The sequence below is a fragment of the Rhinatrema bivittatum genome, chromosome 4 (assembly GCF_901001135.1).
Source record: "Rhinatrema bivittatum chromosome 4, aRhiBiv1.1, whole genome shotgun sequence".
Lineage (NCBI taxonomy): Eukaryota > Metazoa > Chordata > Amphibia > Gymnophiona > Rhinatrematidae > Rhinatrema > Rhinatrema bivittatum.
The window spans coordinates 121,771,465-121,779,706 of record NC_042618.1 but is presented as its reverse complement, the minus strand read 5'-3'; the positions used below and the strand labels follow the sequence as shown (position 1 = coordinate 121,779,706).

At 42.2% G+C, this 8,242-nt stretch overlaps 1 long non-coding RNA gene across 1 annotated transcript in view; it reads left to right on the top strand.

The window, feature by feature from the left end:
- Nucleotides 1-758: 758 nt before the first annotated feature.
- LOC115089365 overlaps nt 759-8,242 on the top strand; it is a 42,074-nt gene continuing 34,590 nt past the window's right edge. The window contains exon 1 of the long non-coding RNA XR_003856083.1: nt 759-1,317. This is a non-coding gene — a long non-coding RNA (uncharacterized LOC115089365). The remainder of the gene's footprint in view (nt 1,318-8,242) is intronic.

The following is an 8,242-nucleotide window of genomic DNA, read 5'->3' as shown; positions in this document are numbered from 1 at the left end:
AAGATTGTGGAGTAACTATTGTTATCCTTTATTGATTCTCCTATTTAATCACATTGGGGTAGATTTTCAAATAGCGCGATTTGGCATACTTTTGTTGGCGCATCAGGCACAAACAAAAGTACGCTGGATTTTAGTAGATACGCGCGTAGCCGCTAAAATCCGGGATCGGCGCGCGCAAGGCTATCGATTCCGTATAGCCGGCGCGCGCCGAGCCGTGCAGCCTACCTCCATTCCCTCCGAGGCCGCTCCGAAATCGGAGCGGCCTCGGAGGGAACTTTCTTTTGCCCTCCCCTCACCTTCCCCCCCTTACCTTTGTCGGGGGATTTACGCCTCCCGGAGGGAGACGTAAATCCCCGCGCGCCAGCAGGCCGCTAGCGCGCCGGGACGCAACCTGGGGGCGGATCCGGAGGGCACGGCCACGCCCCCGGACCGCCCCAGGCCGTAACCACGCCTCCGGGCCCGCCCCCGAAACGCTACGTCCTGCCCCAAAAACGCCGCGTGGATCGGGCCCGCCCCCGACACGCCCCCCTCGGAAAACCCCGGGACTTACGCGAGTCCCGGGGTCTGCGCGCGCTGGTAGGCCTATTGAACTTAGGCGCACCGGCGCGCAGGGCCCTGCTCGCCTAAATCCGGGCGGATTTAGGCGAGAAGGGCTCTGAAAATCCGCCCCATTTTGTCTTGCCATGGCATTTTTCTCCAATATCTCAAATGTTTTATGGTGAAGTCACAGAAAGATTATGTCTCCATTGAAATAAAGCTCATACTTGGACAATCTTCAGCGTCTAATCTACATATTTGCCTAAACGGCATTGATCCAAGGCCAGGCAAGGGTCAGAGGCAGGCGGCAAACAAGAATGCTCAGTGTTCAGGCAAGGTTCAGATCCAGAAATCCAGATCCGAGCAAAGGCAGGGAGATGAAGCAAGCGGATCTGAGGAGATAAGGCAGGCTGGGCTGGAGAGACGAGGCAAGGCTGGGCTGGGCTGGAGAGACGAGGCAGGAATTAGGAATGCAGGAACCAGGAGCAGCAACACACACTACACACAATGACGCAGAAGACCTGTTGCTGAGGCAAAAAAACTGATGCAAGTCTGATGCCTTTATAGGTATGAGGGGTTGATGTCGTCAGAGAGCGCCAATCCTGGTTTCCTACCACTGAGAGCGCACATGGGAAAGTAGAGCGTTGGCAGCATGGTGATCAGGTTGGAGCAGGAGCGCTCTTGATGCACTGAAAACGGCCATTGAGGTTGTAGACCTGGTGGCGTGGGAGAGGGAATCTGGTGACTTCCTGGTATGTGAAGGCTGAGTAGCATTAGGAGGTGAGTACAGTGGTTTGCAAGCTGTCAAATACAACAGTAAAGCAATGGAAATAAAGATGATGCCATAGAAATCTTGTTCATTACCGGAGCGCTGCCATACTCTGGGATTTCAAAGGATCATTATCTGTGTTCTCCACGCACACAGAGAGTTCAATTCCGGAGCCTATGATCGGGGCAGACGGCCTGCCCTTCTGTAATAATCCACAACTTCTTGTCTTAATGAATAATTTTTATTAGTAAAATGCAAGAAATGAATATATAATTAGTCTTTCTTAGAAGCATCGTAGTGCATCTAACAGTGACGTACTACCAAAAGCCTGCTCTGCTCTCTCGCTTCCTCTCTAATTCAAGATACATTATTGTTTTATATACATGTATGGCTGACAGCGTATTTTTTCTCTTTTGTTTTGGGTTGGCTCCCTTATTTGGAGTGGAGAATTACTTAACCTTTACCTAAACTAATGATGTAAAAATACCATTATCTTGGTACACTCCCTTCTTTCCCTGCTCAGTAGCTAGGCCTTGAAGCGTCAGCAAGTTTCTACACAAACTACTTCTGCTTCTCATCCAAGGTCTGCCTTGCCTGCTCATAAAGGCAAAATATATTCTTTTCTCTTGTGCAAAACTGTTCCATTAATTTCATTATTTAATTATTTAATCCAGGTTATTATCAATTGTTGCAATATATCTTTTGGCAAGATATTAGCCCTATGTGAGATTGTCTAGCACTCAGTGTAAATGATGAGCTGAGCAGATGCCTGAGCAACCCTCATTCTGTAGAAATGCATCACTACATCTTTATTTTTGGTGAAGAGTTCTTTAAACTAGGTTCATTGGAGCTTGTTGACAAAAGCCTGCAGCTAAGCAGAATGCATAAAAGCCTTAGGGCCAGATTTTCAAAAGCATTTACTCGAGCAAAACTGGTTTTTGCTCGAGTAAATACACTTTACTCAAGTAAGTGGGCTTTTCAAAATTGCTACAATATATGCCATTGAATTGTCCATAGGATTTACTCAAGTAAGTGCACTTTACTCGAGTAAATAGCTTTTGAAAATTGCTACGATAGTATGTCACATTTACATGCGTAACTCCTTTGAAAATGACCCCCTTAATGAACCTGTAAGAACGGGAAGGTGTACAGACAATTCAATATTAGTAGAAGGATACACAGAAGCAGTAGTAAATCGCAAAGCATTGAAAATACTGGATGGAAATTGGAAGTTGATGATTGGGGAGAACAAGGGAACTAGACAAGTGATAATGGGGGAATTATTTCAATTCCTAGGAAGGAACAGTTAAGAAACAATAGAGAAAAAGGCAGAAAATCTACTTGGAAAGTCGTGTATAAATGTTTATAATCTATCCAACAAACTCATTGACCTCGAAGCCACCATAGTGCAATTGGATTTGGATGGAAGAAGACACTGATTGATTGCAATCACCAAATCAAGATTCAGTGATAATCAGGACTGGGAGATAATATACCAAGCTATATCCTTTTCAGAAAGGACATAAGTAACAGAGGGGGAGAAGTGGCTTGATATGTTAGGGACAAAATAAAAGGCATTGAGATACCAGATCAGCAAGCCCACAATCTACAGGAGACTCACTTGTGCACAACAGTGTATAAAGCTCACAAGATACCAGTTGGCCATCACTGTCCTAGCAGAATACCTCACTCATGAAGAACACAACTAGACTCTCACCAAATACATAACTGAAAAAGAGACCATTTTCCTGTTTCCTATAGTGGCCAATCCAGGTCACAAGTACCTGGCAGAATCCCAAATGATAGATAGATTCCATGCTGATTATCCCAGAGATAAGCAGTGGATTTATGCAATTCCACCTTAATAATTGTTTATGGAATTTTCCTCCAGGGACTTGTCCAAACCTTTTTTTAAATGCAGCTACACTAACAGCTTTCACCACATCCTCTGGCAATGAATTCCAGAGCTTAATTATGTGTTGAGTAAAACAATATTTTCTCTTATTAATTTTAGATGTACAACTTAGTAACTTCATTGTGTGTCCCCTAATCTTTAGACTTTTTGAAAGAGCAAACAACCGATTCACTTTTATTCGTTCCGCTCCACTCGTTATTTTATAGATCGCTATTATATTTCCCCTCAGCTGTTTCTTCTCTAAGCTGAAGAGTCCTAACCTCTTTAGCCTTTCTTCATAGGTAAATTGTTTCAACCTCTTTATCATTTTGGTCATCTTTCTCTGTACCTTTTCTAATTCTGCTGTATCTTTTTTGAGATGTGGTGACCAGAATTGCACACAATACTCAAGATGAAGTCACACCATGGAGCAACACAAAGGCATTATGATATTCTCTGTTTTATTTTCCATTCCTTTCCTAATAATTTCTAGCATTTATTTTCTTGGCTGCTGCTGCACACTGAGTAGATGATTTCAACCTATTATCAACAATGACTCCTAGATCCTTTTCCTGAGTGATGACTCCTAATGTGGAACCTTACATTGTGTAGCAATAATTTGGGTTACTTTTCCCTAAGTGCATCACTTTGCATATGTCCACATTTAATTTCATTTGCCATTTGCATGCAAGGCAGATACAAATGGGCAGACTGGGTGGATGAAATGGTCCTTTTATGCGAAAATCTGTTGCTTTCCTATTAATTCTCTCTACAAGTTACTTGTTCAATTAGAAGCATATAAAATTTTTGTAGAGAGAGCATTAGCAGAAGATGTATTTGTACAGTGCATTCCTGGAAACTGCTCTAAAAAAAAAAAAAAACCCAACCCAAAGTAATAACCTCTTAAAGTAAATGGTGAGATATCACTAATGTGCCAAAAACAGCATTGATTTATTAAAAACCTAATCAGGTCATGCAGGAGTAACTGATCCTAGTGGTAAACCCCTTCCATTGATAGTACTGATGAAAACATCTAGTTTCATTATTCTGTGTTGTAAATATATACAACTTGTCTAATCAAAGTAATTTTTTTTAATAGAACTCATGTCCTAGGTTTGGTTATAAGGCTACCTACAATGAATATTTGAGACATGTTTGCATGCATTTTGAAAAGGAACTGGGTCAATTTGCATATTTTGTTTACAATGAAAATTAGACCTCTTGTGGATTGGATTTGAAAGCTACTGTTCTAGAGGAAGGTCATGTTATGACTGTCGCTGCCCGACGTCTCCACTCTGCCCTCCTTACCTCTTTGGCGACTCCTCCCACGGTTGATGGACATCTGGCTGCCGCGGCATCTGCCTGCTGTCCTCTCCGGCGTCCCCAGTCCGGCTTGGGCGCTGCATCCCGCCATGTTCAGCTGCCATAAGGCGCTCAAGCCGTGCGGCCCTGCTTCTTATTCCTTCTTTGGCGCAAACCTTAGGGGTGTCCCCCTGTGATGACTTCACGCATCCCGGATACAGAAGCCTATTCTATTTGCTAGCTAATCGAGTTAGCAAGGGGGGTGAAGGGACTCCTTACGGATGGGATTCGTTCTCCATACCTAGCTACTCTGCCTCTCCTTAATTGGACTTACTCTATCGGGGTACCCGTTCCTCGGGGGCCTCTCTCTTTTCTTTCAGGTTGCTGTCTGGAACTGGTACTCGCTCCTTGAGGATCCATGTTTGCTCTGTCCCATAAAATTATGTCTGCCTATATGTTCACAAATGTTATGCTTTAGAGTGGTTTCTACCATTTTTCCTGACACTAACATCAGAATCACTACTCTATAGTTTTCTGTATCACCTCTGGAGCCCTTTTTAAAGACTGGCATTACATTGGCCACCCTCCAGTCTTCAGGTGCAGTAGACAATTTTAATGATAGGTTACAAATTACTAGTAATAGGTCTGCAATTTCAGTTTTTAATTCTTTTCAGAACTCTGGGGTGTATATCATCTGGTCCAGGTGATTTGCTACTGTTTAGTTTGTCAATTTACCCTATTACATATTTCAGGTTCACCCTGATTTGTTTTGGTTTCTCATTTCCAGCATTGGTATCTTCCCATCATTCTCTTCAGTAATCACCAAAGCAAAGAATTCATTTAATCTTTCTGCTATCACTTTGTCCTTCCCTAAGTGCCACTTTGTCTTCCCTAAGTGTCTTCCCTAAGTGCCTCCACGATGAGATTTGTGCATTGTTCTCTCAACCTAGCTTGTTGTTACCCAGGTAGAGAGTCCATCAAGCTAGGTTGAGAGAACATTACACAAATCTCATCTTTAGGTGAGTTTCCTCACTCCGTAGGTCATCAAATCTTCACAAGAGACCACTGTTCTGTTCGTACGTCTCATGTTGAATGTGAAAGTAGCCCCTAACCCCCTACACTAATACTTAACCCTCACCTCGAGTTTACTAGGTGGGCCTCCCATAGGGATACAAATACCTGTCTAGGGAGGAGGCACTATAGCAAGTCTCTCTCTCTCTCTCTCTCTCTCTCTCCTCTCTCTCTCTCTCATCTCTCTCTCTCTCTCCTCTCGTCTCCTCTCTCTCTTCTCTCTCTCTCTCTTCTCTCTCTCTCTCTCTCTCTCTCACTGCAATGTAGCCCAATTTGGGCTAATAGTGCAACTTGCAATAACAGCCTTTCACATAGCTGATATCGCAATTTGTGATACACATGCAATATTTATTTAAAGGCTTTTATATACCGGAGTTCATGCACTTGTGCATACCACTTCAGTTTACAAGGAACAGAAAATTACATCAAACAGATTGAACAATTAAAGAACAATGTTAATAGCTAAATAATAAATATAAATAGTAAATACAAATTCTTATAATAAATACAGGTGTTTACAGATTACAGTCTTCATGAAAAGTTTACATCTACAGAATAGGGTTAAGTAAATAAGAACTGGCGGTTATTTCTATAGGAGTGAAGACTTCAAAAACTGAGGTTACATCTGGATTAAGAGGTATTGGTGTAGCATGCTCAAATATTTAATGATTTGGAATTGTGAGACCAAGGATAAAAATTAGGAGTTGTTTGATATGATTATAAAAGCGAGAATACCCCTTTTTGGTATTGCATGCGATATTGGAAAATGAGGCCCTATGTGAGTAATGTGTCATTTTTTGAAAAGTCATCTGGCGTAAGTGATATTAAAGCTGTGGGAGGTTTGAGTGAACTGGGGGGAGTTCAGGCTGAAGAATCAGGAGGATTTCGATGAACTGGAGAAGGATTGGGCAAACTAATTTCCTTTGTGTGTGCATGTTTTAAAATGTACCAATTTAATGCACGTAAATCCTGATCCACGCAAGCAACTCCTACTTTTTTCATGCATAAAATATATGCATGTATATTTTTAAAACAGCTAGGAAAAGTAAGCGCATTCAATACATTGATATATTTTCTTTCAATGCATGTCAGCCTATATCCATACATATGTTGTGTGGTAGATACACGTGTTTTATAAAGTGCGGCTATATCATATGCATGGGTGATAAAATACGGTGGTAAAACTACGCATAGCCTATATACGCATGTACATGCTGTTGTACACAGTTGTTTGAACGTTGTCTTCCCTAGTTTTTAAGTGTTCTAACACGGTATTTCCCATCCAGTGTCCCATGGCGCTTTGGTGTGCCACAGAAAAATCACCACTGCCTAAGGCTTCGATCTAGACCAGCATCTAAGCAAGGATTTTGTCCGGTTTTGGGCTGGACTGTCCGGTTTTCCAGCCTGTTGGACACTGTAAAACCTGGTCAGGCAAGGTCAAGGACCAATCAGTGGTGGCAGCCTGGCAGTGTGCCAGTCACCTGCCTGTGTTCGGGGCTCCGTTTCACTCTCTCCTCCTCTGCCTCTCCCACATCTGTGCCACACTTGATGCTGCTTTGCGCTGTCCTCCTGGGGGTCGCAGAGGAAGAGGAGAGTCGAAAGAATCAGAGAGAGAGGGAGAAACAGTTATTTGTTTTAACCATAGATATAACTTTATTTATGAAACGTACACTTGAAAAAAAATTTCCATCCACCATGAAAATATTAAATCAAATGTACATTAAAAGAATGCAAATGATGATTTTTCTATAATTATCTTTCTGATTTTTTTGCAACAGGAAAAACAAACAGAATTTCCTAATTGCCCTCTCCCTTTCTTTAGAGTTCAAACCTTTTTTACTTGTAACTTTCTTCTTCTTCTTTAGGAGTATTCTTCTGGCTCCACAGCTTTTAGGAGTCCAGTAGACCTTCTGAAAGGAAAGTTTCCACAACTCGAGCCCTGCAACTCACTCAGATTTCCACTGGCCTTGTGCCTACAATTGGTAGCCCAGGTTTGCCGTCTCCTCCAGGGGTCTATGCAGAACTGAGAAATGCCTTTTACAAACTTTTAGCATAATGTTCACTTTTCTATTAGCTTTTATTGCCAAAGTATTACAATCTGAATCACCTCACGTATTTTACACAGGTTTACATCTATAGAAGAATAACATTATCTGTAAGTGAAACAGATACCATCAATTGGGCTTAAAATTATTTAGCACTAACCTGAATGCACGGTTTCCACAGCTTGTATCCTGTAGTCCATTTGGATTCGACTGGACTCTGGCCCACAGCTATTCTGTTGGTAGCACAGGTTTGCTGCCTTCTCTGGGGCTCTATAAAGGACTGAGAAAAAACCAACCCTCCTGCTGGTTATATGAATTTATTCCAGTGCCGCTTCTCCAGCTACTGAGCCTGTGTATTGCCCTTAAGTAGCATCCAGCTGAGAATGCTTTCTGCCCTTCTCTCTCGCAAGGCTTCTAAAAGAGAAATATATAAATAAATATAAAATATGTAAATATAGTCCATGGGGGTTAAACCTTCTCTGCACATAGTAGTTTTGTTAATGTGGCTGCGCCTTGGGCTTGAAAAATTTGAGATATACTGTTCTAATACACAGGGAATCTAACAGTTCAACCCACAATCTCTCTCCTCGCACCCAGGCCAATGCAATACAGCGCACGGCTCAA